This window comes from Pseudochaenichthys georgianus, chromosome 10, assembly GCF_902827115.2.
Source record: "Pseudochaenichthys georgianus chromosome 10, fPseGeo1.2, whole genome shotgun sequence".
NCBI classification, from domain to species: Eukaryota; Metazoa; Chordata; class Actinopteri; order Perciformes; family Channichthyidae; genus Pseudochaenichthys; species Pseudochaenichthys georgianus.
The window spans coordinates 36802936-36828751 of NC_047512.1; the positions used below are offsets into that span (position 1 = coordinate 36802936).

Genomic DNA, 25816 nt, shown 5'->3' on the forward strand with positions numbered 1-25816 from the left:
AGGGGAACTGTATGGGTAGAAGGGAGAGGGAGGGTGGGTTGAAAGGATGGAGACAAGCAGTGGCCGGAAGTGTTGCCGGATATAAATAGGGGTGGCCGTGGTTCGAGGCGGAGTTTTAGGCGTGGCCATGCTCCTGAACCTATATTAACAATTTAACCTCATTTCACTAGCAGGAACCACGCCACAACAGTGTGATGTTTGTAAATGTATTGAAGTAACATGTGAATGATATGAGGGGGGTGAAGGGATGATCTGGGTCCGTGCAGTGGGAGACTCAGAGTGGGGGTTACGTCTCCGGCATGATCTGCGTGGGCTGATTACGGGCCCCCAAAAGAGTCGGATTAAAGCAGCTGACTTAAGCGTGTGCGTGTTGCGGATGTAAGCGTGATACGCTTGGGATGACGAGCGGGCCTAGATGGTTGGATAAGAGATGCCCGGTCTAGCTGCTGTGGATGCTGCGCCAATGCAGAAGGAATGGCTCGAATAGTATTCTGAGCATATCCCCAAAGTAAGCAACACGTTGTGGAAGTGTTTCTGGAACCAGAAACGGGTGGCCGTTTTCCCTGTTTCGGTGAGAAAGAGTGGGTGTTGAGGCGTTGCGTATGCATCGTACCTTGCGCTGAAGTTTTTGGTTAGTGGCTCGTATGGCTGGGATACGAGTTGTTGAGAGCTTCATAGTATGTTGAATACTTAAAACGAAAGTTAGTTATAATCAAATATAATCAATTATATTCTTGTATAACCCACAATAAAAATGCTTCATATTTTAGGTTTTTCTATATCGACAGCATAAACAAAACAAAGTGGTTTGTTAAGTTGAGTGTAAGGCCTATGATTTATGCCCTGCTCTCTGATAAGAGAGTGGGCAGGTTCTTTCCTCTCCTCTCACTGCAGGGATGGGGGCTCCAGACTTAAGCAGAAACACATTGAGGCCTCAAAAAAGTGGTTATGTCATAGTCATAGAATATGTCCAGTCATGTTTTGTTTTACACAAACTTGGGAAGGTGTGTCTTATGCCAGAGCCAATAGAATATGTTGGTTGGGTATAGAGGAGGTGTTTGTGGGTTTTCTATCCGGTTTTTTGAGCATAAAAAGACTGGCTTTTTTGGATTTCGTCGGGGAGAGGGGGGGAAACCCCTGGTATACTCTCTCCCGGTAGGCTCTGTCTTTCAGAGCTGGGTTAATAGCTCTCGGTAAGGTTCTCTCAAACTTGGTAAATATCTCTTGAATTTTTTGGTTGGAATGCTGAGTGAATTGCTTTGAATGAGGGAATTGCTTTGAATGAGGGAATTGCGTTGAATGCTGAATGGAATGATTTTATGGAAGATGATTTTGAGAGTATTGATACCCACCTAAAGAGGAACTCCCTCCGATACACTGTGGGATTTTGAATGGTTTAGTGATACCCACCTACGTGAGGAACTCCCTCCGAATCACTGTGGGATTTTGAATGGTTTAGTGATACCCACCTACGTGAGGAACTCCCTCCGAATCACTGTGGGATTTTGAATGGTTTAGTGATACCCACCTACGTGAGGAACTCCCTCTGAATCACTGTGGGATTTTGAATGGTTTAGTGATACCCACCTACGTGAGGAACTCCCTCCGAATCACTGTGGGATTTTGAATGGTTTAGTGATACCCACCTACGTGAGGAACTCCCTCCGAATCACTGTGGGATTTTGAATGGTTTAGTGATACCCACCTACATGAGGAACTCCCTCCGAATCACTGTAGGATTTTGAATGGTTTAGTGATACCCACCTACGTGAGGAACTCCCTCCGAATCACTGTGGGATTTTAAATGGGCTTTTTATTATCACCGGTCTTTTTATGAGGAAATGCCTCTAAATTCTATCGGGAGATTTTAAATGTCACAACTAAATTGGGCAGTTGAAGGTAAACATATTGGTAATAAATGTAAGACTGTGAATTAAAGTTTCATATTTGAACATGATCACAGCATCATTTTTTTGTGTTGTTTAGTATGATTATAATGTTGTAAAGAGAGAAGGAAAAAACCCTGTATTAGTTTGGACCTATTTTTCCTCAAATAAACTGATCCCACCTTTTGGACTGGGACAACTTAAAGGACATCTGTGCTCTCCTCTCCTGCTTCAAAGGTAAGATTGCACCCTGCCACACACACATGTTTAGGTAGGAACACACCCCATTTACTGATACCAAAATCCTTCGGGATCGCTTAAACAGATTAAAAAGAGTTGTCTGAATAGAAACAGCAGTTAATTGAACCTGGTTCTTCGGGGAGTTAATAGAGGTGAGATCTTGCTGACGTTTGGTGGATCTGAGCCAAGCAGTAAACTTACATAGACTCAGTAACTTCGGTCGGGTCAATTAGTGAGGTCAGAGTAATTTACCGGAATAAATTGATCGGGACCTCACCTAGAACTCTAAACAGAGTTCAGGCGGAAGATGTGGATGGGGAAAGAAATTCCCAGCTGATCCGTTTTACTCCGGAGTGTGAATATGAGAGTCGTTTGCCGTGGAGGGCTAACAGCTGCCGTTTCGTGCATCTGTCTGCCTGTAAATAGTTTGACAAGAGGAGAGTGGTGCGCTGTACTTTCTCTGAGGATAGAGAAGCCCGGAAAGACATTGAGTCCAGGGTGATGCCTAGAAACCTCAATGGAGGTTGTAGGCCTCTTCAGACAGAGGAATGCCAAGGTCTGCAAAATATGTTTATGAGTGTGCTCGGCCCGTGGCAGGGTGGTGGGGATGGTGGAGTGACCGTGAGAAAGTCGTCGAGAAGATGGAGCACGTAGGGGAGTCTGTGGTTGTTTGGGGACTATCGAATGGCCTATCATGAATCCTTCTTTGACTTCTTTGGCCAGTAAGGTGTCGAAGGTGTGAGATTCTGTTAAAGCGGACTGAAGGTTGTGGCAGATGTGAGATGTGTCAGGCAGTATTGCTATGCCTGGGTGGAAACCATGGGTGAAGCCATTGGTGAGAAAGTAAACAGACTATCTGGATGATTCGCTGAGGCGGTAGCTAAGTTGCTTATCTTGACGGCAGGGTTTCCGTTAGCCGGTAATTACCGGTTTTTAGCTGGTACAATTTATTAAAAACTGGTAAATTCAAAACCTGCCGGTCAAAATGTCTGGTAATAATTAGGGAGGCTCCGATCGATCGGCCGCCGGTCATTATCGGCCGATATTCACTCTTAATAGTTTGATCGGTGCTCTCTATAAAGGCCGATCAGGAGAGCTGGATCTGATCGATATGGACATAAACGCGAGTGAAGTGTAACCGGACGCGAGAGAGAGATCAGATCAGCTGCTGAGTCTGACCGAGACACGCAGCTCTGCATAATCACTTGAAGCCCCGCCCTCTGTTTAGCGAGCTGCATGAGAAACTGACGTGCTGTCAGGAGAGAGAGGGAGGGAGAGGGGAAAAGAGAGGATCCGTTTCTCCCGTGTTATTATTCAAATGTAATGTAAACTTTTGAATAATGTACGTTATCTACTACAAGTAGTTTGTTTGAATGTAATAATTATGTTGTTTGTTGTTTATTGAAAAATGAATCTGAATTTTTCGATCTGTTACGATTATAAACTGAAGCAATATAAAAATGAGCCCCGTGAACTGAGTTTTAAACTGAAGCATATCTGCTCATAGTCCGGTAATTACCTGCTAACGGAAACTCTGCTACACAACTCTTATTATTATCATTGAAATATCACCGGTATGTTTCAAATTTGTCCGGTAAAATAAATTCTGCCCGGACATTTGACCGACGAGAAAAAATCCTAGCGGAAACCCTGCTTGACGGGTGTGCTGATGTGCCGTGCTAGTCAATCTGCTGATGTAGTTGGGTTGTGAGGGCAGATGCTCCTGGCATGAGCGCCGCCGCAGAAAGAGCAGATGTGCATGAGGCGGCAGCTAGAAAAAGAGCAGCCTAGGTCATTGAAATTGTTGCACACCATCCTGTGACCCTGCGGGTGATAGACGGTTAACGTCGTTCTGTACAACGGAATTGTGCCAAAACTACGCAAACCGGCTGCGGAGGGAGACTCCCCCCCCCCCCCCCCCTTCACTGGAGAACTGCGCTAAAACAGCTGATCACAACGTTCACACTCTGTGGTCACGAAGTACTCCACTAGCCCCCCCCCTGAAGTACTCCCCCGTTGATAGAAATCAACACGTGATGAATTAAGAACCCACGGTGTGATGATTGATAGGTGCTCTCTTTCATTTTGACACACAGAAAAATGTTACAATAAACATGTTAAATGGATATATCCGCCTTCTTTCATTTATCTTTCCATTCCCACAACAATATACATAAATAAATGACATATTTTGGACATAGTTCGAATGGTGATTAATCATGATTAATTAATTTTTAAGCTGTGATTCATCTGATTAAAAATTGTAATCGTTTGACAGCCCTAATATATATAGTTATTCCGGCAAAAAAAGTCTTTAGAAGAAGTTTTAATTTCATTAAAACTTTACCCAGTTAAAATAATATGTGACCCGCTCTATCGAAATCAGTCGGAAGTCGCAACGGCTCATTTCAGAATAAACGTGGATTTACGTAAAAAACTATTTTTTCAGGGTTCGGGTGTTTTGTTTGATTTTAAACAAACCAAGTCTTGGCTTTCAGAATATGAAACTTTTATTTCCAAAATCACACGATAAGTACATTTTTGAAGCTTGTGAAGGGACGAAGACAGGCACCTCTCACTCGCACTCTGCTCTTCCAGCAGCGCCGCCCCCCTCCCTCCGGCTGACATTATGAACGTAAGAGTAAAGTAATCATAGATAACACGGCAGGATCCGTTACAGTTTGTTTTCATCTGATTTAAATTAAACAGAGTCTTGGCTTTCAGAATATTAAACTTTTTTCGGCAAATTCAGATGATAAATATAACTTTGAAGCTTGTAACGGCATAATTACAAGCGGAGAACGGAGTAATTTAACGCCACAGCAGGCACAACAACAGCCGGTGTTTCTCGTGAGGGTTTTCCCCGGGAAACAAACACAATACACACAAACGCAAAAATACACAAACGCACACACGTATACACACACACTCGCGAGCTTCCCCTCCAAACGAAAATATATCCGTAGTATTTTGATCATTTGCTCCACTAATAATCAATCAGATCGATGGATTCCAGAGAAGAGGAAACTTTAAAGGCCTTTTTCTCAAAATGAGGACTCTGTGACAGTCATTATATAATGTGACATATTTCGCTTAATATTTGGAGTACAAAAACAATCCTGATATCATTAGAAAGCTAGGAATATCCTCTTTCCAACCGTGTATACAACTCAAAATGTGTCTTCGGGTCAATGCGACTGATTTCGATGGAGCAGGTCACATATGTTTAAAGTTAGGTAGACCAAAAGTTCAGTGGTGGAACAAACTCTAGCTGCCTCTTCCTGGATATAGAAAATGAAGACAGCTTCCTCTTGAGACATACATTAAATAACAAAAGGGGAGAGAGCCGGACACAAAGTGGATGGGTCTGGGAGTCAGTTTGGCAGGGGGGTACAGCAAGACCAACATAGCATTTTGCAAAGGCATTTCAGCCAACACTGTTCAGAAAATAATATATATTGAGTTTGTATAGTGCTTTGTTCAGTGCTTGAATGCATTTTCTTATATCAGTATTATGGAATCTAATCCAATGCTTAAAGTGACAGGCTTAATTTGCTTACATGGGGAGAATCCACTTTTAATTCCAGAGCACAACATATTTAAAGCTTATCTTCCTCCCTCAAATCAAACCCTGTTGCACAGTATTTGAGAGAGAAATTACCATTGTAAATAGGTTGTACTTAGAAGCAGGGCTCTTGGAGGACAGATCAAACTCTTGAAGCTCTCTTCAAGAGTGGGGCGGTGGTGGTGGCTTGGCAACTGGAAGGTCACCAGTTGAAGTCCCAGCAAGACCAAGTGCTACCGAGGTGTCCCTGAGCAAGGCACCGTTCCCTACACTGCTCCCCGGGCGCCGTTCAAAATGGCAGCACACTGCTCCTAACACTAGGATGGGTAAAATGCAGAGAAACAATTTCCCCACAAGGGATTAATAAAAGTCCATCTTAATCTTAATCCCCAGGAGTTTGTCTTAAACCCACTGCTGAGCATCCTGACCTTCTACAGGTGCACCATAGAGAGCATCCTGACCTTCTACAGGTGCACCATAGAGAGCATCCTGACCTTCTACAGGAGAACCATAGAGAGGCTCCTGACCGGCTGCATCACGGACCATTTTATTTAGTCATGGAGATTTCATGTGTTACAGAAATACTTAAGATTTCAAACCATGTCTTCAGTGCCTAAAACATGCACACACACACTTTAAAAATGCGAGTGCACCGGTTGAAAGAGTGCACATCGGCCAGGGGCGCCGCCAGGGATTTTGGGCCCCATGAAAATATATCACATTGGGCCCCACCACCAGGCCCAGGCCACGCCAACCAAGCACAATTGCTGTAACCACACCTCCAGAACCCAACCGACTCATATATGCTTTAAATAACTCTACCTGTACAGGCTTAAATCTATCTTGTGGTCCAATACTAACCGCACAATATTTACTGACACTGAGCGGTGAACATATAACACTGTGCAGACTTCAAATTCTACTGCAGTAGAATTCACTATTTGATATAACACTAACATTCCAAACAATAGACCTCAATAGTCATCTTTTATGGTGTACATGCCTTTTTAATAAATACATCTAAATACATCTAACTTAAATATACATGACCTCTTAAATTAAAATAAAGTGAACATTAACACCAATATTATCATTTATAAAATGCTATAACAAAAGAAATAACATAAGCAGCAGATTTTTTTTATTAAATATACATACCAAAATAAGCGGGTATTAAAGTGTAAATGGACAACAAAACGGAAATGGAAGTGAAAAGGCCTGATGGTGGTGCTAAATCAGAGCCTATTACCTGTTCTCAGTCTTTTTCTCATCATGCATCTTCTGTGTAGTGTAAGGAAATATTTGTATGTATTCATGTTAGCAAACTATGAATAAGCTTAAAATGGGAAATGATTTGTGTAGAAAACTGTGAGCTGGATTTGGGGCCTGTTGACATGTGGTTTTTGAGGACAAAGGAAGATGGGGGAAGGTGAGGGTTTGACATACAGTCAACTCAGATCAAGGAGATAATGAAGCTAAGCTACTGTGATTGGGGAAACTTAAGAAGTGAGGTGTTGGTGATATTTGGGCAGCCAATCACGGAGGTCTGGAAGGGAGGATCAGATAACTCCTCCCATTGTTAGCAATGTATTAAACACAGGAACCACGCTGTGTTCTGTCTCTTTCCTCTGGCTGGCTCACGTGAGTATCAGGTAAATATGGGATCCCAAAGATAACTGTATTGAATTTGTACTGTATTGATTGTATTGCATTGTCATATTACCATTAAAGTAGATTATTGTTAAACGGTTAATTGTATGCTCTGGATTCCTTCCTGTATGATAACCAGCTTGTTAGGGACGCGCAGAGATTTGGAATGCGGACTAGTAATCCCTTAAAATCTCTAATAGTAGTGATCCAATATCGTTACCATAGCCTTGCCCTTTAACAGTTATTATGAGCCCTTGCTCAGCCTTACTCACCAAGAGCCCAGCGCCTAGCCTTCTGCAAAGTCACTGATCAAGTCCTTGAAGTCCAGCTTTCTAGCCAACTGGCTTTCAATGGACAGCATGGCAAGACTGCAAAGCCTTATGGGGGACAGGGCTGCTGAGCCTAGAGATGGATCTGTTGGTCCTGGCACCAGGGGAGGGACAACTGATTTAGTATGAATAGCTGCTAAAAATGTAACTGCATTTATTAAATGTCAGCTAAAAGAGGAGTGAAATGAAAAACCTCTGCATTTTCTGTGAAGATATTAACAGTACTTAATGTCAGCAAAACATTACAATTATTATTTACAATGGACTGAGTTTAGCTAATAGACTAATTTTCACCACTCACGGCACGTCCACACAGTAGCGTGCGTTGAAGCTTCCAACGCTTCTGCCCATTCACTTTGAATGGGGTGACGTCACTTTTAGCCGAACTGCATTTTGGGAAGCGACGTGGAGCGTTGCTGGCTTCAAAAGTTGAGCAATGTTCAACTTTTGATGCCTCGACGGAGGCGTCAGACAATGAAATCCCGTTTATGCAAATCTGCCAGTACAAGCGCTAAGCCAATCAAACCGTGTGTATGCTGGGAGAGACTACGCAGGTCATTTCCTCATATTCCAAAAAATGGAGGGAAAATTCATTATAGCGGTAGTGAATCACCCGGTGCTGTATGATCAGTCTCTGTTCATCTACCGGGATACAAACCGGAGGAGCGAGGCATGGAGGGAGGTGGCAGAGACAGTGGATGAAACTGGTAGGTTTTCGCCTGTTTGGGGATTTTATATCCAGTTTACTTCGTTTTAACATTGCTATTGCTTTGTATGTCGGGGGCGGGAGATTCATGTGATTGGTTGTTGGTCCCGTTGCTCGCAAACAATTCCCAAGCTTCAGACACGCCCACCGCCAAGTGTCAACGCACGCTGCTGTGTGGACGCTCCGTCATAGACCACACTCACCTCTTCTTTTGAAAAACTGGGTGACATACATGTCGCCCTTTAGTCCCTCTCTTGTCTTTTCTCTCCTTTCTTTTCTTTTTTGAAAGCCTGACTTTGTTAGTCGTTGAGACATGGTACATACGTAAGTACTAGCCTCCTCACATGCTCTCACTCTCTGCTGCTAGGAAGAGCGGTGCTGCACAGTGTTTGGAGGCAGGACCAAACCATTACATGTAAATAGAGGGGGGTGTACAGAGGCTTTGGATAATTAACTTTTGGAAGAAAATAAGTGAAATGAATCGTAAGTTTAGTGATTACATTATTAATATAACGTTATATTAATGTTAATTATTGATGATTGATAAAAGGTTACTTAAACATTTGTTCTTAATGTTCTAAACATTTTTGGGGCCCTTGTCAGTCACGGGCTCTTAGAATCGTCCTAACTTTTCACCCCCTTACGGCGCCCCTGACATCGGCTACAGTTTGGGTTGAACTCGTGATGCATCGATTGTAGCGTCTTTGTATCGGTAAAAAAACGTTTCATTCATATAATATCCTCTCATCCTGTCAGCACTCAGCAGAGAAAATATTTGCTTCGCCACTAGGCCGAGTCTCAGTTATCAACACACATGGAAGTCGAGGAGAAAGAGAAACGCAGCGCACCGAAAAATACCTACAAATCAAACGTTTGGCAACTCTTCGGATTTTTCAAGAAAGACGGACAACTTGAAAAACACACACTGCAGTTCATACATGGGCCGCTAGGGACTGACTGCAGAAAGGAGCAATTTCCATAGATCTCTCTGCCATACCGATATAAAGTCATGCATTTTGTAATGTCAGGGTTTTATATTGGAGGAAAATAGTTCAATTTGTCCTTTTTACTGTATATGACCAGATGTGACATTTTACATTGAATTACATGCTTGTCATGTCTTGGTTTACAGTTTACAGCATTTGCAATTTTCCCCTGATCTCTTTACCTTTGATGTGTGTGAGAATGTAGGAGTAAGTGTTCTCTCATGGCATTTTGTTTTTCATTTGTGCTGTTTCATGTGTCTTAGAGGTTTGCCAGAGGTTTGGTTCCAGGGCCCACGCATTATGCCATTACAATAATTGATGACGTGGAATCCTCCTTCAATTTATTTTTCACTGCTGAGATCATCAGTAGTATTGTCGACATGACAAACTTGCAGGGGGGACGTTCGGTGGCAAACTGGAGTGATGTGGATGCCACAGATATTCGTGCATACATCGGTCTCCTGATTTTGGCTGGAGTGTACAAATCGAAGGGCGAATCCACCCGCAGCCTCTGGGATGACCACAGTGCCTTCCGTGCCACAATGACCCACACCAAATTCCGGTTGATGAATACCACCCTCCGGTTTGACGACAAGCTGATGAGACCTTCCCGTCACAGAGAAGACAAGCTTGCCCCCATCCGCTCACTCTTCTCCCAGAGTGAGCGGATGGGGGCAAGCTTGTCTTGTGACTTCCGATGCTTTTCAACCCTGGTGAAGATGTGTGTGTGGATGAGCAGCTTGTCCCCTTCAGAGGCTGCTGCAAATTCCGTCAATACATACCAAGCAAGCCAGCAAAGTATGGGCTAAAAATCTGGATCACCGCTGACGTTGAAACCTCCTATGCCTGGAAGTGCCAGATTTACACCGGTAAAGCTGCTGGCAGTGCTGCCGAGGTGGGCCAGGGAAAGCGTGTCGTCCTGGAAATGACAGAGGGGCTCCAAGGGATCACTGTGACTTGTGACAATTTGTTCACGTCATATGCACGTGTGCAGGAGCTACTAAAGAGGAAAGTGGCCCTTGTCGGAACCATCCAAAGAAATAAGCCTGAGCTTCCATCCAAACTCCTGCAGGAGAGGCAGAGAGCTGCCCTCTCCTCTCTTTTTGGTTTTACCAAGAACACCACAGCGGTGAGCTACATTCCCAAACGGGGGAGAAACGTGCTCCTCCTCAGCAGCAAACACAGGGACCCAGCTGTGACAGAGGAGGAGAAAAGGAAACCTGTGATCATTGCAGACTACAACCACTGCAAGGGAGCTGTCGACAACCTAGACAAGGTATGGAGGCATTACCAGTATATAAATAATACATGATACAGTTGTTAATAATTTAAAAGAATATTTGTATTCATTTTGTATTGATCTTTTGTAGGTTGTGGGCTCCTACAGCTGCAGGAGGATGACCCATCGGTGGCCACAGGTCCCTCTTCCACAACATGATAGATGTCTCTGCCTTCAACGCAGGTGTGCTTTTTACTGCTGTGGTTCCCTCCTGGAAGCAAGCCAAGTCCTTCAGGAGGAGGCTTTTCTTGGAGGAGTTGGGGAGATCTCTGGTGTCTGCAAAAATCATGCGGAGAAAGCATCTACCTCGTACACCGACAGCTGTTACCATAGTGGCGGACATACAGGCCTCGGCAGCTGCCCCTGACACCGGCACAACCGCAAGCGGCTCCACAAAAAAGAGGGGACTGTGCTGGATGTGCACTGGGAAAAAAAAGAACCACTTGCATCAGGTGTGAAAAGTTCACCTGCAGAGAGCACCAAATCCCCTGCTGCAGGTTCTGCTGGATGAACTGAGATCTCTCTCTCTCTCTCTCTCTCTCTCTCTCTCTCTCTCTCTCTCTCTCTCTCTCTCTCTCTCTCTCTCTCTCTCTCTCTCTCTCTCTCTCTCACATACTTGCTCTATCTTCATCCATCTCTCATTTTATTCAACACACACTCATACATATCATTGTTCTGTTTTGACAATTTGATTTGTTCATGAATGTTGATTGCAGTTTGCTGTTTGGAAAATAAATGTTGACATTGATACATCTGATGCTGATTTAAAAATAGTATTACTTCAGTGTTTTTATAGGTCATATAATTCAATGGTAAAATGTCACATCTGGTGATATACAGTAAAAAGGGAAACATTGAACTATTTTCCTCCAATATAAAACCCTGACATTATAAAATGCATGATTATATACCGGTATGGCAGAAAGATCAAAATATGTGGTTATAATGGGAGTGGATGGGACACGAGTGGCTAATGTGACTTTTTTGTTTAATCTGATTCTGTGCAAAAACTAATTATCCACCAAAATCAATGTTGTTGCTAATCTTTGACATATCCAAGACTGTGATAAAAAAAAAAAGCCGACCCCCCCCCCCCAACATTTATTATATGGAAAATAACTGCCTTTTTGTGCATGTTTTTCATAGAAAACACAAATTCATGTTTTCAAACTGGCAGTTCAAGGGTTAAAATCCTGAACATAATTTAATATTTGGTATTTTTGATCAGGACTGAAGTTGATTGAAAGATTTTTTTCGGCTTTTAAATAAAAAAAATTATTACATCACAGTACAAACAACAGACACACAGTACACTCCCCCCACCCCACCCACCACCCACAACAGAGAGGGTGATACAAACAATAGCAACAAATAAAATAAACAAAAAAACACAATAAATTGGTCGCTAGTGCATGGTAATAACATCAGTAACAACTGTAATACTTATACATTCTGTCGACGCATAAGGCATAGAGATATAAAAGGACAAAAATTAATTAATCAAATCAATACAGTAAATGAAAAAGATAAAATAAAAATGTGCAAATTGCCTGGACCACATCATGACCTCCTATACAGGGCAATGTATTGTTTATGCCAGTATTAGGTTATAGTTCCTCATCTGAGGGGAGCTTTTGTAGGGCATTAAAAAAAGATATGAACGGTTGCCACTTTGAGACAAATTTTTCATTGGAGCCCCTTAAGGAATACTTAATTTGTTCAAGCTTAAGAAAGAACATCACATCTGTTAGCCAGGCAGAAATAGAGGGAGGATGTTTGGACTTCCAGTTGAGGAGAATCCTGCGACGGGCCAAGAGGGTTGTGAAAGAGACAATATCTGCTTCTTTGGAGGTTAATGAGGACAAATCTACAGGGACACCAAAGATGGCTATTAAGGGGCATGGCTTCAGGGTGGTCTTGAGAACATCTGAGAGGGTTTTGCAGATTGATTGCCAGTAAGTTTTTAATTTGGGACAGTGGGCAAACATATGACTAAGGTCACAGGGGGATAGATGGCATCTGTCACATTTGTCATTTACATTGGGGTATATTTTGGATAGCCGGTATTTGGAAAAGTGTGATCTATGTAAAACTTTAAACTGTATGAGCCCAAGGCGAGCACATGAGGTGGAAGTTCGCACTCTGTCAATTGCCCTATCCCACCAGTCTTCGGGTAGTTCCAAGTTCAATTCCTGCCGCCAAGCCATTTTAGTTTTGCTCATAGAGTATGTATCTAGTGACATAATATGCGAGTAGATTTTGGAGATAGACCCCCTCTCTCCTGGCATTAATTTCAAGAGGTCATCCCAGGATTGTTTGGGAGGGAGAGTGGGGAAGTTAGGAAAATGGGAGAAGACAAAATGCCTGACCTGAAAATAGCGAAAAAGATGGGATGCTGGTAAAGAGAATCTAGAAGCCAGGGTCTGGAAGCTAGGGAAAGTGTCATTTACAAAAAGGTCTTGGAATGACCTTATGCCTTTCCTTTTCCAGAGAGAGAAAACACCGTCCATTAAAGATGGGGGGAAGAGATGGTTCATATTGATTGGACCCTGACGGGATGCAGAGGAAAGCTTAAAGTGCTTGCGAAATTGGTACCAAATCTTCAGTGTAGAAAGGACTATGGGATTACTAGTAAAGCGAGAGAGGCTTGACTGGGGAGAAGAGCAGATAAGAGCAGGTAGCGAAGTCGAGGTGAGGGAGTGAGCCTCCAGGTGGCACCATGGCACATCTGGAGCACACAGCCAGAATGGTAGTTTTTGAACGTTTGCTGCCCAGTAATAGTACAAGAAGTTAGGTAGCGCAATACCTCCACTTAGTTTGCATTGTTGAAGTAGGGATCTACTGACCCTGGGCACCTTACCTGCCCAGATGAATGTAGTGACAGCTTGATTAACAGTTTTAAAAAAGGATTTAGGTAAATAAAGTGGGATTGTCTGAAACAAATACAGAAATGTTGGTAAGCTATTCATTTTGACTGCATTTATCCTGCCTAGCAGCGATAGAGGTAGGTTAGCCCATCTCTGGAAATCTGATTTCATTTGAACAAGGAGGGGAGCGAAGTTTGCAGAGAACAAGGCGGACAATGAGCGAGTTACTTTTACTCCAAGATAGGTGAAACCAGAGTGGCATATTTTAAAGGGCAGATCGGATTGTCGGAGCTGTAGTGCAGTTGTGTTTATTGGGAAGCATTCACTCTTTTGAAGATTGAGCTTGTAGCCGGAGAAAGAGCCAAAGTTGTCCAGAGTTGTGACAACAGAGGGCAAAGAGACGACCGGATTCTCGATGTAAAGCAGTAAATCATCTGCATAAAGAGATAGCCTATGTTCCCTGCCCTCCCTTGTCACCCCCCGGAAAGAGGTAGAGGCACGTAGAGCCGCAGAAAGAGGTTCAATAGCCAGTGCGAACAGTATAGGGGATAGGGGGCAACCCTGTCGTGTACCACGTCCAAGGGCAAAATAGCTTGAATGAGTATCATTGGTGCATACACTAGCTTGGGGAGAAGAGTACAAAAGACGAATCCAAGAGCATAATGTGTTCCCAAATCCAAATTTCTTAAGGACAGAGAATAAGTATCCCCATTCTACCCGATCAAATGCCTTCTCTGCATCAAGAGAGACGACCACCTCAGGAAGGGTAGAGGGTTGCTTAGAGTAAATTATGTTGAAAAGTGTACGTATATTCGAAAATGAGTATCTCCCCTGTATATAGCCTGTTTGTTCCTCAGAAATGATTTCTGGTACGACTACCTCCAGCCGTCGTGCAAGGACCTTAGCCAGTATCTTGACATCAGCATTAAGGAGACTGAGCGGCCTATAAGAGCTACACAGAGTCGCGTCCTTATCCTTTTTTAAGAGGAGAGCTATTGAAGCCTGTGTCAAGGTGGGTGGAAGTGAGCCGTTACCAAGCGATTCATTGTACATGGCTAAAAGCAGAGGGGCCAACTTAGCATCACATTTTTTCAAGAATTCAGGAGGGAACCCGTCAGGTCCTGGGGCCTTACCGCTCTGCATTGACCTGGTGGATTGCATAACCTCATCAAGAGTGAGAGGGGAATCAAGGTCATCCGCAACCTCAGGTGGAACTGAGGGAATCGTCAATTCTTCCAAAAACTGAGTCATATTGGTGGTGTCTGATGGCATCTCCGACTTATACAAGGTAGAGTAAAAACTTTTAAAGGGATCATTAATCTGTGCTGGGTCAGAGGTCAAGTTGTTAGAGGAGTCTAGAATTTTAGGAATTAATCGGGAGGCTGCTTTGCGTTTTAATTGGTGCGCGAGCAATCGACTAGCCTTATCGCCATGTTCATAGTATGTTCCCCTTGAGTGCAGTAGCAAACGCTCTGCGTCTTGAGTAGATAGAAGATTGAATTCCGAATGGAGATTCAGGCGCTGTTTATAAAGATCTGGGGACGGGGTCGAAGCATATTGGCGGTCTAACTCAAGTATCGCCTTAGAGAGCTCGTCCAGCCTAGCTCTACGGGTCCTGTTAAAATAAGAGGCATAAGAGATGATTTGCCCTCTGAGGTAGGCCTTGAGCGACTCCCATAGGAGAGAATGGGAGGTGGAGCTTGTCTTGTTAGAAAACAGAAAGTCATCAATGGCAGTGGAGATTGTACTACAAAACTTGGCATCAGAGAGCAGGAGTGAATTGAATCTCCACCGTGAAGGTGTACGAGGTTGAGTAGACAGAGATATGTCCAGAGTTAAAGGACCATGGTCAGAGATGATGATTGGTAAATATTCTGAAGAGGTAACCTTGGGCAGCAATTTATGGTCAATGAAAAAATAGTCAATGCGAGAAAAAGAATGATGTACATGAGAGAAAAAGGAGTAATCACGAGACTGAGGATTATTATATCTCCAGGGGTCGGCAAGGCCATTCAGAGACATAAAGTCAGAAAATGACCTCGCCATAGTGGACGGAGAGAACGTGGTGGGAGAAGAGCGGTCTAAGGATGGGTCAATAGCACAGTTTAAGTCCCCTCCCAGTATTAAAAAGTGGGTGTTGAGACATGGGATTTTGCTCAGCAAAATTGGGAGCATATACATTCACCAATACAACAGGAGTTTGCCAAACCATACCAGTAATAATTAAATATCTCCCATTTCTGTCAGAAATAATGTTAGTGGTGGAAAAATGTATCCTCTTATTTATGAGGATTGCAACACCTCTGGCTTTGGAGTCAAATTCTGAGTGGAAGACCTGACTATAATGTTGATTTTTAAGCCTATGGTGGTCTTTGATGCGTAAGTGTGTCTCCTGTAAAAAAACGACATCTGCATTTAACTTTCTGAGGTGAGAAAAAACTCTTGACCTTTTGACAGGGCTGTTCATAGCCTTTACATTCCAGGACAAGAATTTTGTGGAGTTAGGTCTATCTGGAGTCAAACCATTATCCGCCATCTATCCCGTACAAACTGGAAAGTGCAGTGGCCCAGGCAATTGCAAAGTGGAGAGAAAAAAAACAAAAACAAAAAACAATAAAAGCAAATATACAAACATACCCTCAACAGACAACAATATAACAACTCACCCAAGTCCCGTGCCCAGGTCCCCATCCCCAAACGATGGAGACGGCAGGCAAGAAAGCCTTGCGGTTTCCGGTGCGGAGGCGAAAAGCTCCTACTATCTATAGTACTCCTAACACATAACTGGTAGCTCTGCAGCTTGTTTACATAATCTAACTAGAGTATGGAAAACACATAAGCATATAACAAAAAGTGAGCTCATTTGAAAGATGGCTAATAAGAATTGCAGTAAAACACGTCTCAATCAGACCTTTAAGCACATCAAAGCCCCGAGTATAGACCCAGTTAAACATAATATTCCAAAACATCTCCCTTAAAGTGAATTTAGGAAAAAAAAACAGCTTAGCAAAGCAGGAGACAGAGCTCTGAAAAAATGCTTCAATAATACTTAAGTTAACTTAAAGGAATGAAAAATTAAATTGCTTCAAATAGGCTGACAATTAAACGTTAATGGATAAGTACACCAACCTATATCAACAGCCAGCCCAGGCCATGTATCTCTTAAATGTTTATAGATCCTCCGTCGGGTGTCGCCTTCGGCCGCGCGTCCGGAGCCCCGAAGTGGCGCCTGGCGTAATCCAGTGCAGCTTTAGGGTCGGTGAAAGAGTGCTGCTGACCCCCGTGAGTGACGATGAGCCTGGCTGGATAGAGAAGCCCGTACCTGACGTCCGGTTTGTTACGCAGGATTTCCCTTGCCGGAGTAAACTCCCTCCTGCGATTTACCACAGTCGGTGGATAATCAGGAAATAGCTGGATTCGCTTGCCTTGGTATATCAGGTTTCCAGAGCCGGTGGCTTTGCGTAGAATGTCCTCCACGGCATGATAATAGTGAAGCCTCAGGATGAATGGGCGAGGCGGGTTGTCCGTCGGAGGGACGCTGTCGGAGAGATCGGTGGCAGCGGTCGATCAGCGGCTTCTGATCCAGGGATAAGAGGTCGGTGAGTAGCTGCGAAATAAACTCTCTGGGACGTGTGCCTTCCTTCCCTTCAGGGACTCCAATCATGCGGATGTTGTTCCTCCTGCTACGTCCCTCCAGGTCCTCACATTTATCCGACAGTTTAGCAGTATCGGCCGTCAAGCGAGCCACCTCGGTTTGCAGCCGGGTGATGTCATCTGAGTGTTGAGTTGCGGCACCTTCAACTTCCTTGATGGCCTCCGTGTGTGCTAGCATAGTAGCTTTGATTGCCGCCAATGCTGTCTGCGTGTCCCCTTTCATAATGGAGAATTCCTTTTTTAGGTTCTCAGTGACAGTCTCAATCCGGGAATCAATCGTGGCGCAAATTTCTTTTTTGTTTTGAGCCATCTCTTTGCGGAGTGTCTCAAGGGCGGCTAGCACCATGTCGGCCGGGACACTGCTCTCCTCGTGTTGTTCCTTGTCAGGCGATCTCGGTGATTCTCCCGGGTCTCCCTCTGCCGCGCAGAGTTTTGTCGATTTCGTCTTCACCATGGTTGAAAAAATCTATTTTATAGTTCCCGAAAGATGATATGATCATTAAATAAATAAATGTGTGATATTGTATTGAGCTGGTCGGATTTAAGCGTGTTTTTTATAGTAAAGCTGCAGAGCTCGTTCAGAGTGCTACCACTAGTCCCTCATCGCGCCAGAAACCCCGTTCAATCTGATTTTGTGCAAAAACTAATAATGCAAAAAAATCCATTTTGTTGCTAATCTTTGACATATCCAAGACTGTAATAAAAAAAAGAGCCAGTCCCCAGATATGTATTTTTGGGAAAATAACTCATTTTCTCTGTTTTCATCATGAAAAAAAACAGCAGTTTCATGTTTTCAAAATGGCATTTAAAGGGTTATAATCCTGAAAATGATTACATTTTTGGTATTTTATATTAGGGCGGAAGTTGCTTTAAAGATTGAACCCAAAAAAGTTGTGAAAAAAACCTTTTAATATAATGTTTTTATCAAAGTCTTTTGCAGTGGACATTTTTGTCTCGAATGACTAATTTGCGTAGTCCAATCGAATGATACCGTGAAAAGCTGCCACACTGGAAAACTGGTTTATTTTAATAGAGCCTCGTCATCTCACCACGGGCAAACAAGAATATGTACAGTGTTAATAGTTTACTGTATTATTAGCAGTGGCGGTTCTACGGGGTGGCTCATCGGACATTTATGAGAGAAAATCTCTAATGTACGAGTGCAAGTGAATGCAGCACAAGAAAAAAATTCATTGAATTATGTCTGCCACCTTACATATTTATATTTAAGGCTTTACTGATGTGCCACAATAATGTCACCTAATGTTATTCAGTTAAAATATCAATATTGTGGCTTTCCAAGTTAACATTGATATGACTGATTAAATCAGCATATACTTCTGCTAGGGGATGCCACCCCTGAAATTCTCCTACCACCCTCTTGCCACCCCATGAATATTTTTCTAGATCCACCCCTGATTATTAGTGTTTAATATTACTGCTATAACAATCACACGTTGAGTTCATTGTTGTGCAATGTTAAAATCAGACTGTTTTTTTTTTTTAAATAGTCTGAGTGACAAGCTGAGAAGTCAACTACTACTGTCAGGGAACATACTGTGTGAACCAAGGCCTAAACAAAGACCAAAGGTTACCCATAGCTGTCTTTGTGTATTGCAACCAGGGAGAGCAGTGATGGACGCTTCCACAATGGAACTCATATGAAATAAACAGCTGATTCCTCACACACACTAGCCTGTTGTTTCTATGCATAAAATTGTGAGAAACATGCCTCTGGTTAATAATTATATAACTTATTTTCTCCATAAAAGCTGGTGGGTTGAAAGCAATACGGGAGGTGAAAATAACTATATTGTAGAATACAGAAGAATTGTGATTCTGTGGATTTATCTGAAAACTGACAGTATAATTACATTTACACACACCGGGACACACATTTATTTAGATATCAAATCAAGTTTTATTTATATAGCACATTTTTAAAACGATTTTTGGTCGAGCCAAAGTGCTGTACCGATGTAGCGCTTCATTTCAGACGCCTACCCGTGCGGGTCCGTGATCGGCACGGGGTGGGCCCCTGCTGAAAAGGAAAACCCCCCCGCAGGACTTGAAACGCCCCCTTGATAAATACATGTAATTATAATGAAACCAGTTGTAATGGATCATGGATCCACCAGGGGTAGCCATGAAAAGCTGCCACACTGGAACTCATGTGAAATAAACAGCTGATCTACAGGTATCTGATATAGCGGATATTTGTTAAGATCCATATGTCACGGATAGGATCATATTCTGTGCTAAATAAGAGACATGTAATCATTTACTAAACATCACCGTGTTTTTATTTAACAAAATAATGTTTAATTCACGTTGGCGTAAGTACAAAACCATCGCTATGTTATTAGATCAGGAAATGCATCCAGGCTCAAACAAACGATTTTCAATCATCATCCTCACGATCATTTAATGTATCATATGTTCGCGAGTTGAAATGAATGCACTACATTTAATCCACGTGAGTTTACAACAACAAAAATAATCGCTTTGTTTTTATATCACATCCGACCAGAGGAAAATGCAGCGGCTCTCACTACCGATCATCCTAATCCCACGGGCAAACAATAATATATACAGTGTTAATAGTTTACTGTATTATTAGTGTCTAATATTACTGGGGATTTCGGAATGGTACTTGATTTTGATTTATTGTATCGGCTTCATATCGCAATATATTCCCGAAGTCTGAAATGCAAAAATGTCCCACATTAGGGCAATTCACCCTACATTTAATCATTCAAACAAAATCATATTTCGTTTCTTTTTAACGAAATAAATGTGGTTTAATCCACATAATTTACTGTGTTAATTGTGTACTGTAGTATTGTGCACATTACTTTTTGCTGCTTGTTGCACCTGGTTAGAAGCTAAACTGCATTTCGTTGTCTCAGTATGTGCAATAACAATAAAGTTGAATCTAATCTTGAGCAGGAACAAATGTATTTAGGCTACTTAGTACATATCTGACATAAACGATTAAACACATTTGTGCATTCTTTAAACCGAGTCAAGCCGAGTCCGGAGGTGGCGGCACATTAAAGTGTGCACCTTAACTTGAAGGTGCCTGATGACATTTAATCATTCAAACAAAATCATATTTCGTTTATTTTTAACGAAATAAATGTGGTTTAATCCACATAATTTAGGCCTACTGTGTTAATTGTTTACTGTAGTATTGTTTAACTTGAAGGTGCCTGATGCAGAGTCCTGCACGGGTCTGATTTTCAAGACCCGCTCCCGCCCTGCGACGTGCAATACCGAACCCGCCCCGCTACCCGCACATATTGCCAATTAGTTCCGCAACCCGACCCGACCCGTCGGCACAAGATCCGCAACCCGACCCGAACCCGCAGCCTATATATGAGTAGTGAAAACGTGCAATTATTAACACATGCAGTTGCATATTTGTTTCAAAAAGCGTGGGATGTTGGTTATTTTCTCCATCTAGGATGACACCAAAAGCCTCCCAGACGTTGGATTTCGCTCTTGAGGAAGTGTTATTGAAAATGCTGTATTCTCCACTAGAGAGCTTCACCTCAGCCATTTCGAATGTGGCACGCACAGCAGCAGATTGATGTGCTGCAGAGGTTATGATTGGGGGAGAAGTCTGAGGATTTAAACATTAAACTAAATTATTATTATTTTAATATATTTATTATGCAATACCCACGACCCGACCCGCATCATCTTTGTTTTACCCAGAACCGAACCCGGAAAAAAGCGTTTGAAAAAAATACCTTTTTTGCGGGTCACCCGATGCAGGACTCTGGCCTGATGTGAACATTTCCAGAAGAACTCTAGCTTGAATGGCCTTTGTATGTATACAGTAGGCCTACAGTATAGCCCAACCATGTACACCTTCCTTTTTTCCCGTCCAAAGTTTCAATTGGATAAAGGTAATGGTTATTGATGGTGCTTTTAAAGCCTATTGTATAATAACTGTGTGATTAGTATTGCTTTTCAAATGCATATAGGCCACCCATTTACACCGCTCTTCCCGTCAAGAATTTGAATAGAACTTAGTTTGGTCACTTTATATTTCTGCGAATACATTTTTAATCACACACGTCTCCCCGTCCCGAAAATAATAAAACAAATAAAATGAGGAAACAATTTTCAAGTTCAGTTTTCACCGTTTTATAAGGTCCCATGTCATGCTTTTCTGGTTATTACCCGTCCCCTTGTGTGTTATGAAGGTTTTTATGCACGTAAACGGTTTGCAGAGTCAAAAACCCTCAAAGTACACCCTGTAGCGAGTAAAACTCTAACACAGAAAAGACCTGTCTATGCTGCCCCCAGAACACTTCGTTGGAGGTTTCTCTTTTTCCATTTGTTTCTTCCGGGAACCAAAATGGACCAATCCGCGGAGCTCCTCACACACCAGGATGGATCCCTTGGCGTCAGTATCAAACACAGTGGGGGGAGCTTTAGCGTACATTTTTAACTAACAGGGAGTCCCATTGACTTGCATAGAGCTCCCTGGTTGGTAATAGACGAGTTGGGATCGCGAAGAAATGCTCTCCGCAGGGGGGGGGGGGGCAGGAGCAGGAGCTCCAACAAGCCGTTTAGGACAGAGAGTGAATATCGGTGATATATACCGGTCACATACTTTATGCTGTATGAGAAACCAATGTGAGTTTGGAAAATTGCACAATATAAATCTATTTTAGTATACCTCAACAATGGAATTATGATCATTAGAAATGGCCATGACATGGGACCTTTAAGGCGAGACACGGCAGGCAAAAACATAGTTCTCATTCATAACACTCCGTTCAATGTCTCACTATGGTATGCAAACAGAAGCATCAATCTCATTACGCCAATCCTGATTGGCTGGTGATCTTGACGTCAACGTCAGGGAATCCACCCACCCTTTAAGTAGCTTGCGCTATGACGCAGCGTCATGCAAACACCTCTTCTCGCCGGGCTAGCTTAACGGTCCACAGACTGAACCCAAGCTAACATTCGGTCGATGGGGGCTTGCCGGTTACTGTTTTGCTTTGCAAGAAGATTTAGCAATATTAACACACCAAGCTAGTAACATACCTGTTGCTAGTTTGTTCTTCCCTCCACACCGACACCACGGTAAAGAGGACGTTCTCTTTTCTCTCTCACACCAGAGGAGTATACTAATAAAGGGCTGGCTTACCTAAAGCCAGTTGAGTAGCACTTGAAATGTTTTTGCTCTATGAAGCCTGATATACTTATATGATTCTGTTTTCTTCAAGTTTGTATTTTGTTGGTCGAACGCACTTATTGTCAGTCGCTTTGGATAAAAGCGTCAGCTAAATGCAATGTAATGTAATGGAGACGAGGCTCTCCAGCTCTGTCTCCCCCGAAGGGTCCAGCCGCCACCTCCAATGGTCCCGCGGCAGGTCTTCACCCAAGCAGGTCTCACGTCCGGCTCGGTTCAAAATACCGAAGCAGCAGAGACCGCAGCCCGTCCCGGGTCCCCAGGTAAGAGGGAGCTGGCCAAGAAAATCTCTGGTCCCGGCAGCGGCCGCTCAGGCGCAGCCGACCCAGGTTTTCAGCCACCAGGCGAGGAAGAAGAAGCGGGCGGCCTGACAGCCTCCTCTCCTCTCCTCGATGAAGGAGCTGGAAGTTCCCTGTTCCCCAGCTCCAGAGCACGTTCGTTGGATGCTCATGTGTTTTCGGGGTGCCGCCATGCCCCCATCTTCCCGCCGCCTCGAGTGATGCCAAAACGTCATCCTCAAGTTTGCGCCATCAGGGAAATGGACTTAACATCAAAGACAGCAAGTTCCGCTGCCTGTTTAAGTCACACAAACACATGTCATCATTGTTGTTTCAAAATAAATCATTTTCCACTGTCGTTTCCAGGCTTGAAGCCAAGGGCGCAGTCAATAAAAATGAAAAGAAAAACAATAAAAACAATAAACAGTCTGTCGTCTCCCCCTCTTTTGAGAGCGGCTACGGCCTCTCTCAAAAGGCAGACAATGGACGGGATTGTGAAGGCACCACCGCCACGTGCATGCGCAGTGTCGGCCGGGGTTGTCAACCTGGGGTACCACCGTGTTCAGACACTAGAGGGCCCCATAACACAACAAATAGAGACACTGAGGGCAGACGACAGAGCTGTGACATCTCCGCTCGCTTTGAGAAGCGACAAGTGGAGGATGCTCACAGATTCTGCTTGGGTTTTCAAGACGGTAACACGGGGCTACAGGCTCCAATTCGCTGTCACCCCCCCTCACTTCTCGGGCATTCTGTATTCACAGGCCCGGGGAGAGTCGGCCCATATTCTAGAGCAAGAGATTTTCTCGCTGCTAGAAAAGAAGGCTATATCGATAATACCCGCCGAACAGAGTCAGAGCAGCTTTTATTCCAAGTATTTCCTCGTTCCCAAACGGGGAGGGAACGGAATTCGGCCTATACTAGATTTGAGAGCTCTGAACAAATATCTCAAAAGATACAAATTCAGAATGCTTACTCACACATCTCTGTTGCGTCTCATGCGCCAAAACGACTGGTTCACATCAGTCGACCTGAAAGATGCGTATTTCCACATCCCAGTATATTACCCACACAAGAAATATCTGAGGTTCGCCTTCCAGGGTGTCTGTTACGAGTACAGAGTACTTCCCTTTGGTCTGTCTCTCAGCCCGCGAGTGTTTGTACGGTGTACGGAAGCCGCGATAGCCCCGTTGAGACAACAGGGTATTCGCCTGGCAACTTATCTGGACGATTGGCTCCTACTCGCACAGTCGGAGCAAGAGGCTATTACGCAGACGAATGTGTTCGTAAAACACCTGCTCGACCTGGGTTTTGTAATAAACACAGAAAAGAGCATGTTGTCTCCAGCCCAGACTGTACTCTTCCTGAGCCTACGCCTGAATTCGGTGCCCTTTACAGCCCGCTTGTCAGCAGAGAGAGTGAAAGCCTTCAGGGCTTGCCTCGCTCATTTCAAGCCACGCAAATATGTTCTCTTCAGATCATGTCTGCGGTTGCTGGGGCTCATGGCGTCAGCCATTCTGGTGGTACGACTGGGATGCTTATGGCGCGTTTCCACTGCAGCTTGTAGCTCGCTTTAAGCGTGCCGAGCCGTTCGGGCCCCGTTTTTGGTTGCGTTTCCACTTGGCCTAGTTTTGGCCCGGGGCTACTTTTTCACCTTTTTTCTGGCCCGACTAAATCGTGGTTCTAGGGCCAGGAACAACCGGGCTGAGTCTGCTAAACTAGAGAGAGAATCGCTGGCAAGGGGGCTACAACTACAACAAGATGAACATATTTGACCGTGATTTAATTGTAATACACATTTCAAAATGATGCCGAAGTAACAACATACTGATACCGGTTAGTAAAAACCATGAATTAATGCTTTGACAAGTCTGCAGACAGACGGCAGGCGAAAAATCCTTTTAAAATGCGTGTTCTCTAAATGTAGCTTGACTAAGCTAACGTTATATATGCTCCGACCGTCCACACTCACAACAACGGCCTATACAGACATAAATAAACCAGCGACTGTATTCACCATGACACAGGCAGTCTGTGGTTTGTACTTGTTTAACTTTTGTCTAGTTTCTGAACATATATGAGGAGCTGTGAGCTCGGAGTGCTAAGAGCTAACGGCTGTGTTGTTTTTCTGGGGCTCTCATTGAAGATGACGTCACGGCTCCGCCTACACTGTGTTACTATAGTAACTGCCCCAGTTCCTAAACTGTAATGGAAGCGCAGCATTAAAGTGAGCCGGACCTAATAAGGCCTAAACAAACCGAGCGAGGCCTGCAGTGGAAACGCGCCATTACACATGAGGGAGTTTCAGCGCTGGGTAGCTGCCCTCAGATTGGACCCCGCGCGTCATGGCGTGCAGAGAGTGATGGTCACTATGAAATGCGTAATGGCTCTGCGCCACTGGCTACACCCGACTTTTCTAGTACGGGGCGTACCTATGGGTGCTGTCCTATCGCGGAAGGTGGTCACCACAGACGCATGTCTGACGGGCTGGGGGGGGTATATACGAAGGTCGACCTGTGAGGGGTCTCTGGAGCAGAGACTTCCAACGGTCACACATAAATTATCTGGAGGGTGGAGTCACGGGCACTGAGGATGTAAGACGTGTTTCTCCGCTGCTCCTGAGAATGTGACTTCATTTCATAAATCCTGCACAATTTTGTTATTTTATTGTTGAAATGAAATAGAACATAAACTAAGGATTCGTCGTACGTGACTTTTGTTAACCAAAACAACCGAAATGTCTTCTGCTCGCCAAAAATCCGAAGCACAGAGAGGAGGCCGCAGCAAAACCTCGCCTTTGCCTGACCCGGCTAACGCTACTCGAGGGGTGGCTGTAGCTAACGCACTAAACGCCGAACTTTTACAAAGTATGATGGACTCCCTGAAAGCCGACATTTTTGGCAAAATTGACTCTTCATCTTCCAGCCTACGCTCCGAGATTACCTCTGTCCGAAAATAACTAAAAGGGTCAATAGGACCATTACAAGCTAAAGTCGAGCAACACGGGCAAACTGTGCTTGAGCTTGAACGAGCTGCTACTGACCATAGCGGCCGGATAACAGAGCTGGAAGCTACAGTTAGCAGGCTAACGGCTCAGGCTGAACATGCTGATGATCGGTGCGAGGACCTGGAGGGGAGATCCAGAATGAATAATATTCGGC

At 43.8% G+C, this 25816-nt stretch overlaps 1 pseudogene; it reads left to right on the forward strand.

Annotated features, from left to right (window-relative positions):
* The first annotated feature begins 8689 nt into the window (after positions 1–8689).
* LOC139434554 (piggyBac transposable element-derived protein 4-like) lies at positions 8690–11157 on the forward strand (annotated as a pseudogene).
* Positions 11158–25816: the final 14659 nt, after the last annotated feature.